This window comes from Crocuta crocuta, unplaced genomic scaffold (assembly GCF_008692635.1).
Source record: "Crocuta crocuta isolate KB4526 unplaced genomic scaffold, BGI_CrCroc_1.0 scaffold107, whole genome shotgun sequence".
Taxonomy (NCBI): Eukaryota; Metazoa; Chordata; class Mammalia; order Carnivora; family Hyaenidae; genus Crocuta; species Crocuta crocuta.
This window is the reverse complement of record NW_027531877.1, coordinates 2555421-2567264: the sequence shown is the minus strand read 5'-3', so window position 1 is coordinate 2567264 and position 11844 is coordinate 2555421.

Below are 11844 nucleotides of genomic sequence, written 5' to 3'. Positions count from 1 at the left end.
TTAACTAAAGAAAGAAATTGATGTTTACAAGAGGGGAGGTGAGTGAGGGGATGGGTGAAATAGGTGATGGGAATTAAAGAATATACTTATAATGATGAAAAAAATTAAATTAGAAAAAGCACATTCATTGTGTTGTCTCATTTTGAGTCTCACAATCTGTGGGGGTACTTTTCAATAGGTGAGGTACTATCTCATTTTACATGTGCTACAACCATGTGCAATCCTGACTAGCAAGACTGTAAATAGCTTCACAACAGATATGAAATATCCAGTATTTCCGAGAATCAGCCCCAAAGGCACTACATTGACACAATATCAGCTTGTATAGAATTCTTATGTAGAGGACAAAATACATATTCACTTAACAAATATGTTCAGAAGGTAGAGTAGATACTCCCATGAAGGGTACACCGACTTTCCCCCTTACTCAGGAGTTATTCTATAAGAGTGAACTCTGCAGAACTTCACTGAAAAAAAGACACAAAATCTCTGCTTGACTCATTAGGACGAAACCCTGAAATATGGGACCTTTCCTCTCTTAAAACTTAGTCATGATGCTAACAAGTCATAATTTCCCTTGGAATGCTGACGTAGGAGGAGGTTGAGTAATGTGTAATCACTGGAGCTAAGTTATGATTACATACATACAAAAGTCCTGCTTTGACATTACATTCATCTTTCCTTAAGAGTAGTTTCCTCTCTCAATGCCAGAAAATGTTTGGCAAACTAAGGAAATTGAGCAAAGCCATTGCATAGCAACGTAACTATTCCAGTCTTACTTTTGGTCATACATGTATTTCTTTTTTATTTCTTAAATGTCTATTTATTTTGAGAGAGAGAGAGAGAGTGCAAGTTGGGGGATGGGCAGAGAGAGAGGTGAGAGAGAGAATCCCAGGCAGGCTCTGTGTTGTCAGCATGGAGCCCAATATGGAGCTCAATCTCATGAACTGTGAGATCATGACCTGAGCTGAAATCAAGAGTCAGATGCTTAACCACCTGAGCCACATAGGCAACCCTTGGTCATACAGGTATTTCAACAAAAAAATGTTAAGAATTGTTCAGCTATGTTAATGTATAAATACCTTCTACTTGATAGTACCAGTGGTTCCTAAGCTATATTATAGCAAACCTAACCCCCCTCTTGATTGCTACTGAATCTGCCTCTTTTCCTTGTCTTTTTATTTGATTAGCAGTATCTTTATAGATGAGAGTTCATCTCAGAGTTATATTTGGTTTATACCTCTATATTGTCTTTATGTCTGTCTGTACATTAGCCAGTCATTAAGATGGCATATCCTTCCTTTAGTAATATCTCTAAGTAAGGAGGAATCATAAATCATGAAGTTTGCAAAGATCTGATTGCAAACATTTTTTTAATTTTTAATTTTTATGTTTTTCAAAGATCTGATAGTAATCATACAGATGTTGAATAGGTCACACAATGCAGAAGATTTTTAAATATGTAAGTATTCCATAACTTTTAAATAAATTCCTAATACTTCATTGCTTTCCCAATTTTATAATCATTCCTTGATCACTATTTCTATTTCAATCATTTTCTGAATCCTGCTAGTAAGGGCCAGATCTACTTATGAGCAAGTTTGAGGAAAGTTGAAACCTTTAAAATATAAAATGGAAGTTCTCAATCTACTGAAAGCCCAGATAATCTGAGGAAGTTCCTCTTTCCTACTCCCATCATTATGCAATTGCCATCATGACAAGGGGGAGCTGAAACACAGAGGCAATCTGAGAAGATTCTTCCATGTCTTAGTTTAAAAAATACTATGAGGGGCACCTGGGTGGCTCAGGTGGCTGGGCGTCCAACTTTGGCTCAAGCCGTGATCTCACGGTTCATGAGTTTGAGCCCTGCGTGGGGGCTCTGTGCCGGCAGATCATAGCCCGGAGCCTGGTTCGGATTCTGTGCTTCCCTCTCTATCTGCTCCTCTCCCACTCATGCTCTGTCTCTCTCTCTCGCTCTCAAAAATAGATGAACATTTGAAAAAATTTAAAAATAAAAAATTTTTAAAAATAAAAATACTATGAAAATGTTTTGGAGCCAAACGTCATATTGTTAGTTACGACTTCAGTGGTGTGACAGATCTCAGCTGGTTAAGTCTCTTTCATTTATTTCTTCATTCATTTGCTGAATAAACACCTACATTATGCCAGGCATTAGAGTGGATATAGGGAGATAAAAATGAACAGTGACATGCAATATCCCTGCTCTCCTGAAGCTCATGGTCTAGTTACAGAAAGAAAGGTTAGTAAAAATTATTCTTGTGATATGATAGGTAAATAAACAGGTTAGACAGGAAAAACATCCATGAAGTAAAGGAAACCTGAGGAAAGCTTCTTAACTCACACTGGTCCTCCTTTTCCTCCCCATAGCTACAAGCAAAAATATTGCAACCTGCTATTTTATTTCCCAGATTTAGCTTCAGTCCTATATTTTTTTTCTTCTGGGAACAAGACTGATTCACAGGTTTCTGCCTCCCCTGGATACTACCCAAGCTATGACACCAAACGTCGCTTGGTATCAGGCACTATGAGATCCTTCTCCCACCCAGCTCCTCCAGAGAGCCTGCCTCTGGGGAGCTAGTTTGCGACAGGAAGAATTGAATACCAACAGAATCTGTCCTCTTCAGGTCACTGATCAAACTCTGTTCTGCACTCAGTTGTCTTAAGTTTTGTCTCAAGCAGTGCAGTTGCATACTGATAGAAGATAAACATAATTTCTTACGGCTGAGGAACATTTTAGGTATACCAAGCTTGCACCTGGCTACAATCTCCCAGCAGCCTCTGTAAGAGCAGTCATTAAACCTTTGCTTGATTATTAAGACAGGGACTTTACTCCTTTTCAGCGAAGCCCAGTCCTTTGTTAGGTTACACAGTTAGACTAAGCCTCCCTAATTTTAATTGAAATCTGTCTTCCTGATGATTCAATTACCCTAATTTTCCACCTTGATCTTTCCACAGATCACAGTGTATTTCTCTGTCCCTTGATAGAGTCTCTCCCTCTCTTTTCTCTTTCCTATGTCCTTTCTTTTTTCTTTCTTTCCTTCCTACACATGTTTCATGCTCTGTATCAATATTCTCTTCCACAGGCTAAATGTCTGCAATTTTGCCTTTTATTTTTAGTTATTTTATTTTTAAGATTTTACTTTTTTAAAAGTAATCCCTACAGCCAGCATAGGGCTCGACTTACAGCCCTGAGGTCAGGTATGTCATGTTCTACCTACTGAGCCAGTCAAGCATCTCGACAGTTTTGCCTTTAAAAAACGGAATAATTTCTAGCACTTTCATTATTTCAATCAAGTTTTTCTATACAATTTCCAATGTTCTATATTTTTCATTTGATTTTCTACCTGTAACTGTATATACATGCACACACACATATACGTAATATTCCTGTATATATAATCCTATATCTATTATGAAATATAATGATATTCCAGAAGCCACTTCATCAAAATAGATATATGCTCTCTTAGTCTGCACACTAGATGCCCCAACTCACACACCCTTGAATCATTTCCCCACTCATGCATTTTCATACCTTCATAATATTTTTTTATTTTTTCTCTTCTTCTTTTCCTCCCTTTTCTTCCTGGTTCCTCCTTCAATAGTTTATTAACTGCCTGCCATTTACCAAGCTATATACGATATATATAGTGGTTCCAAGGGTCTTCATTTAACATCTGGCAACAGGTGTTTCAAGTTCCTAAAGTAATGATTATGAAGATAGAAATACATTTTGTAAGCAAGAAACCCAAGTCACTTTATTTCCCTGGACATTTATCAAACCACAAGGATAAGGTGAAGCCTAGGTCCAGATTTGATTCAGAGAGAGGTATTCAACTAATATGTTATATATTACGGAATCAGAATGTCCTATGACTCCTGTAAATTCTATCTTTTCCTAAACAGAGCACTAGAATCACCCACAGGGTACAGAGTAGTCTGAGTAAAAGAGCACTTAGAAAATCAAAAGAAATCAAATTGGCTTCTTTGTCCTCTGTCCTGTGAGCTGTTGTCCCAGCTGCTATAAATACAACTACTTGGAGCAGAATTTTATTGCATTTTGGGCCATGACAACAGTCGTGATTAAGGACCTCCTTCCAACCACCATAATGTCAAATAACCAAGATATTTAAAAATTAACTAATTTTAAAATTTACATCCAAGTGAATTAGCATATAGTGCAACAATGATTTTAGGACTAGATTCCTTAAAGCCTCATTTAGCCCATCCCCCTTCCCACAGCTCCCCCAGCAACCCTCTGTTTTTTCTTTACTTGAAAGTCTCTTATGTTTTGTCCCCCTCCCTGTTTTTATATTATTTTTGCTTCCCTTCCCTCATGTTCATCTGTTTTGTATCTTAAATTCCTCATATGGGTGAATTAATATGATAGTTATCTTTCTCTGAGTGACTAATTTCTCTGAGCATAATCCCCTCCAGTTCCATCCATGTAGTTGCAAATAGCAAGATTTCATTCTTTAAGATTGCCGAGTAATACTCCATTGTGTATATATACCACATTGTCTTTATCCATTCATCTGCTGATGGACATTTGGACTTTTTCCATACAGCTCAGGACAAATTTATTCTTCAATTTATTTTTCAACTTTCCCTCATTCATCATTGGTTTACAAGAATATAGGATTTAAAAAATTTTAAATTCTAGTTAGTTAACATACAGTGTAGTATTAGTTTCAGTGTAGAATGTAGGGATTCAACACTTCCATACATCACCCAGTGCTCATCACAAGTGCACCCTTAATTCCCATCACCTATTTCAGTCATACCCTATCTTCCTCCTCTCTGGTAACCATCAGTTTGTTCTCTATAGTTAAGAGTTTGCTTCATTTTTAAAAGTTTATTTATTTATTTTGAGGGAGAGAGATGGAGAGAGAGAGGGAGGGACTCTCAATCAGTTTCCGCACTGTCAGCCCAGAGCCTTGGGGCTTGAGCCCATGAACCACAAGATCATGGCCTGAGCCTAAATCAAGAATTGAATACTCAACTGACTGAGCCACCCAAGCGCTCCTATTTTGTTAAACTTTTAGGGTTAGTTTTGTGTCCCATGGTGTGGTCTACCTTGGTGAATGTTTACATCTACTTGAAAAAAATTATGTAATCTGCTACTGGTAAGTAAATTGCTCTGTAAGTGTCAATTAGGACAATCTGGTTGTGTTGTTTAGGTCTTCTATATTCTTAATGATTTTCTGTCCACTTGTTCTATCAATTACTGAGAGAAATGTTGACCTCTCCAACTGTAATTGTTAATATTTTTTATTCTCCCTTAAGAGTTCTATCAACTTCTGCCTAATATATTTTGATGTTCCATTATTAGATGAATACACATCTATTTAATTAGGTGAAAACAAATTTTATCTGGCCCCTTTGGCATTACATAGTATTTCTTTTATCTGTGGTAACAAATCTTACCATAAAGACTTCTTTGTCTGCCATGTAGTTCTTTTAGATGTCAAGATTAAGGGAGAAGTAAGCAAAAAGAATTGTCCCTCTTTCAGGAGGAATGTAGATGAAATAAATACACAGGGCTCAGGACAGTTTTTCCAGTCAGCAAAAATGTTTTACAATTGAGTGAATATTACTTATGGCAGAGAGGCTGAGCAGAAGAGAACCGATGCTCCAAAGTGGCAGCTACTGCCGCGTTATCGGTGGGTACCAACCCCAGTGAGTGAGTGAGGCCATTCCACAACTTCTGGCCACACCAGCACTCCAGCTGACCCCATGGGAAGCAGACGAATAAACTGGCTAACCTCCCAAACTGTGAAAATAACAAATTGTTATGGCTTTAAACTGCTCAGTTTTGAAGTATTTGGCATTCAGCAATAGATAACCAAAGCAGGGTGGTGCAGCAAAACCAGATCACAGAATTGCCTTCTTCTAAATTTTGACAAATGAACCACAAAAACAAAAAGCGTGTTGACATTTCATGTCAGCATGTAAAAAAAAAAAAAAAAATGCCTGGGGACCAGATCTTGAAGTACACTGCAAAATTTGAAACTAAAAAAAGAAAAGAACAATCTGAAATGTCAAAGCTTAAGTCCTAACATGGAACTTATCCTCAGAAACAGAAATGATAAGACTATAAATTTCTGCAAAATTTCCATTGTTTTCCTCTTTTTACGGATTGAATAGCTGAGGAGAAAAATGAAAAAAGATGCCATGAGATGAAGGATGAAAGAAGTCAATTTTAAAAAGTAGATTCACTTATCTCTGATAGGGATTTAGACTCCAAATTCCCACATCCAAAGGGGGAATAAATGAATCAATACAAAGCTCTTCTTTTCATGTACATAAGATAAATTGCCACTCACGTCAACTGAAAAAGAGAAGAGAGAGCAGAGAAGGCCTAATTCTTCCAGCAAAGGGGATTCTTTCCAGCTTAGCTCTCCCCATTTAATCACAAAATTTTCACCACAAGAAAAAGGAGAGGGAAACAAAATGAGCCCTTATTTGATATATCAAATGGCAAGGCAATAAAGTTGCATATAATAGTATACAGATGAAGGAAAATTAATTCACTCTATGTCACATCAAAGAGAAGTATGGCTAGAGCTGTACATTTTGAGGTTGAAATTGAAATGGGAAAGTTGAAAAGTATGTCAGTCTCTAATCATATTATTGTCAAAGAAAAATTTAGGAGAGCCACATTATATGAAAGAAACATGATGATAACTCTTGAAAAGCAAATATAATCCAAGGAACCAAATTATGTTTTTCTTCAGCACTTCACCTTAGTAAAAGAACAGGATTTATTATAATGTAAGATCAAAAACTAGATAAGGAAAACACAACTGAAATGTAAAGAAAAATGGAGGTAATGCATAGTTTATTAGCCTTTTGATAATTTCTCTCTTTATTTTGCACGTTCTTCTATTGGACTGTTGGGTTTTTCTCATCATCTATAGGAGTTCTTCAAGTATTTCTAGGAGCCACTTGTTGTATACATGTATTGGAAATATTTTCTCTTCATGGGTGGTTTACCTTTTACTTGACTAATGTTACTAATTTAATTTATTATTTTGCTAAATTTTTGATGAATTCTAATTTTAACATTTTAATTCTAATGTTGCACAGTTTACCATATTTTTATTTATGTCTTGTGCCTTTTTTTTGCTAGTATAGCAATATCTGTGTTCTCTAAATTCATGAAAATCTATTTCCTTCTAAAAGATTTTCTGAATTGCTTTTTTGAATATCAGTTCAAAGTGATGTTGAGTCAAGACTCACTTTATCCCACGTGCATGTCCAGTTGACTCAGTATAATGTAATAAAGAGAACATGCTTTCAAAATTCTACTACAGGATCTTTTTGTCATAAATCTAACAACCATATATGTGTGGGTCTGCTTCTGGATCTCAGTTCCATTCCACTGGTCTATTTGTCTATCTTTGCAGCAATATATTTTCTTTATTATTATAGGGTGAGAATAAATCTTGTTACCTGGCCATGTGAGTCCTCCAGGTTTGTTTTTCCTCAAGATTATCTTGTCTATTCTTCATTCCTATTACATTTTTATACAAATTTGAAAATAAAATTATTATTCTCTCTCTCAAAAGAAAACTCCATCTACCAAAACAAAAACCAAAAGTAATCCCTGCTGCTTATTTGAGTCAGATTATACTGAATCTATAAAACAATTTAGAGTGAATGTATTTCTTAACCATATTGAATTTTTAAATTGATGAATGGGTATGTACTTCTATTTCTTTATCTTTGATTAATATTTTATAATATTCAATGTAAAGATTATACATATCTTTTGTGAGAGTTGTTTTCCTTATCCATTTGCTATTTTGCTATTCTTGGAAATAATATCTTTTAAGTAAGTGCCACTTTAATGTATTTATTGCACCCATTTAGAATATAATTTCTTCTTCTAAGGCATATTGACCTACTATTCAGTACATTCTCACTTCAAAAGTAGCATGTGTAGTATGATCCTGTTTTTATTTCTATCACACTCTTAATTTAGTTATTGAGAGAAAGAGGAAGAGTTCAGAAAAGATTTTCATCTAAACTCAATGGCAGTAAGTCTTGGTTGTAATGTTTCGCTTGCTTTTACTTTTTAAATTAAAATGTACTTGTCTGTATTTCTGAATTCTTGAAGAGTGCATATTACTATTACAAAGCAAAAAAAAAAGTAAAGTACAAATTTAAGATTTAAATTAAAGAAAATGAACCAGGTGTAGAGTGGTCTTGTAGTTTGCATGGTATTTCAATAAATCTCTTCGGCTGTCTATACATAACCATACTCCAAGTAATTCCTAATTTTTGTTTGGAGAATGTGTGATAAACAATTTACTCAAATTTGTCTCTTTGAGTTGATTAACTTTCTTTGGATAAAAAGAATCTAATCAGAAAAAAAAGAACTCCACAGAATTAGAAGAGTCATATTTAGTTTGTTAGAAGCATTTCCCAACTCTCATCCATAGAGAAAGCTCAGCATGCAATATGATAAGAGATTTCAACTTCCTGGGGTGGGGGTGGGGGTGGGAATAGACCAATAACATCAGAAATTGCTGAAACCTTTTTTTCATTTCAAGCTCTTCCCCCATTAGGTTCACAAACAGGGATTCATACGCAGGTAGTGAAGGAGATCTCTCTTGCTTCTACCGAAGGTCTTGCTCCCATTTGTCACTCACCTGGTCGTCTCTGTTTAAACATTTTGGAGCGTCACTTCTCCTCAAAATCAGGTGTGTGCTGTTAATCTGATCATTTTAAATGATGAGAAATCTGTAGCTCATAGAGCATTAGAGCTTGTCCCAAATCACATGGTTGGTGTGTGAGGAGTCTGCAGGAGGGCCGGTCAGTTATTGGTCTAAATGGCAGTGCTCTACTGCCACCTTTTGGGCAAATAGGGTTTGTTACAAGTCCTAAGAGGATGACGGCTAAAGTTAGGCTTTAGGAAGTGCCTGTAGCAGATGAAGTAAATGTCTTACAGGTCAAACTAAGATTTTTTTTGTATTATAACTCACAGGAGGCAATTGTTTTTAACAGGTTGGGGTTAAATGATTATAGAATGGAGGCAGGATTATGGTTGAGAGAAGAGAATGGAGGTAATATCTGAGAAGAATATAAAAATAACCCACTAGAACAGGATAAGGACTTAGATTCAATGAATATTCATGGATTACTTATACTTAGGGTGAAATAAGAAATATATAAAAGTTGTGTATTGAAATTGAGTGTGAGAGAAAAGAGAGAAAGTAGGACATTGACTTTCATTAAATCAAAACACGTGGAGGAGCACATTTGGAAAAAAATAGAATTTACATTAGCTATTTTGGTATTAAAGACTTTGGGAGCCAATGAAATCAAGATATCTAGTATCTGGTACTAAGTATATGGGTAAAGTCTTATGTGAATATGCAAGTTATAAATGTATAGACAATAGAATAATTGCAGATGTGAATGGCATCATCAAGTAGAGCAGATGGGGAAAGAGAAGACAGTAATGATAAAAACCTGGGACTGATCATTAATTAGAGAATACAAAATAATTGGAATATGATGGGGGAGTTCAAAATTCAAAACAGCTGCCGGAGCTAGAAAAGCTGCAGGGAAGCTCCCTTAATACTGACAATGAGAGCACATGTGCAGCAATGACTAGTTTCAGAGACTGCACTGAAAGGAGGGGAGTCTTGGATTTGGATAAATGTGCTGCCCTCCTTTCCTTCTTTGGAAAAGTCTACTGTCAAAGAACAGAAAAATATCAGTCTTAAAGTCCTTTTTACTTTTGTGTATACCACATTGAAGTAAATATTTTCTTATGCATTGAAAAATTTTGAATTATTACAGAATATGAGTCTTATCCTTTGGAATTCTTAGAAAAAGGAGAATAATGACAACTAAGTCATTCATAGGTCAAGTCATACATTGCCTAATGTACTCTAGACTTCAGAAGGCATCAGAGGAAAACCTAACTCTAATGATATGATAAAAATGAAGCTGACTTCTACCATCAGATAATATGTAGAAACCAGATATACCTCCTACTTGAAAAGACAACAAAAAATTGGACAAAATATATGAAACAATGATACTGGACATCAGGCACTGAAGGATGCCAGATCCTGAGAGGTGGGAATAAACATGGTGAGCTCTATGATTGGCCTTGATTCCAGCATTGTGGGAGATTCCCAGAAGAGGAAAGAGGAGCCCAGATGGAGAAAGTGGATTCCCAAATTCAGGAAACAGAGCTGAGAGGAGAGAGACCAATGTGGCCATAGTTTGCAGGACAACAGCATGAAAGATTTGAACAGCAAGCTCAGCATACCACTGAGGAAAATACCCAAAGCCAGGAAAGAACTACCAGAGAGAATTAGAGGTGACAGAACTCAGATCTCATATAGGGTAATAGTGGCTGTTCTTGTTAGCCACACTAGAAAACTTATAATTCAGGGAATATTGAGTAGAGTACCCAACAGGAGTTTGCTTCAATAATGATGAACAATATGGAAGCCACTTAGTGGATACTGCACTGGTCCCACCTAAAAACTCTTAAAAATAATATTCCAGAGGATCAGACTGTTTCCAAATAATCGGTCTGTGTCTCAGACAAAACTCAAGATTATTTTCAGAAATATCAAAATATTTGGAACAAAACAAGATAAAATTCATAAAATTATGAACTCATAAATTCATTCATAAAAATTTATATCCTAAGGTATCATCCATATGAGAAGAAAATCAACCATCCCAGAATTGACACAGATATTATAATTAGCAGTCATAAAAATAGTTATTATAACTATATTCCAGATGTCAAAAAAGTTAGAAACATGAAAGGTAAATCAATCTTGTAGAGATAAAAATTAAAATGTTGGAGATGAAAAATCTACTGTGTGAGACTCATGGCGGTTTAATCATTACAGAAGAAAAGATTTGTGAACCTGAAACCAAGGCAATAGTGTTAGAATATGATCCTCCCTGGAGTTCTTGATGTTCCTGCATGACCCAGGACTTAGAGCAGTGGAAATGGACACACATAAAGATAGAGTCTATTTCATTCCCTTGGAGCCATTTTCATAGTCTAGGCCAAAGGTGATTTTTTCCTTTATACTGGAGCCCTGTGTCTACCTTGTAATTAGCATAGTAGTTAAGGTCAAAGAGCTAACAGACCAGATAAACACTGACCACAGTCTTACAAGCATATTCAGAGGCAGAAGAGATGCTCTTCCCAAGCCCACAGAGAGCAAGGTTGCTGAGGGGAAGAGAGCATATTAGTGTCTATTAGTCTTCTCTCCATATTAGGAGTGAATATATACACAGAAGAAATATAGCCCAGAGAAGAACATGTCCCAATAGGTTCCAGAGGTTAAAACATGTCAAGATACTTTTAAAAAAACAGTGGAACATTCATGGATATCACTGATGTAGGCCTCCATTTATGGAGAAAAGTGGGGCCAGTGGAAATGTTGGGTCTTGCAGATTCAAGCCAGATATGTGTAAATGCCTCTGTTTCAAGGCTGAGTCTAAAAGTGAGGCTGTTTAACAAGGAGTTTGCAGCAAGTGGGCAAGAGGATTGGGCAGGAAGAGCTGCTCCATAGTTCCTAGTTATTGGTGTTTAAAAAATGCCATAGGAATATGGAAGAAATTTCTGTTGTGTTCCTTGGAAGACAACTTGGAGCATTAGTGTAGATGCCTTCACTGTTCACAGTATCAAGAAGCTGATGAATCCCACTCTTTGTCCTTGACCTTTGGCTCAAATGTTCATTTTGTTCTATTTCTGAGAGTTGAGACACAGATCTGAGAACCAAGTTAAATCAGACTTTCAGAAAAGTGTATTTATTAGAATGTGGAAGGCAG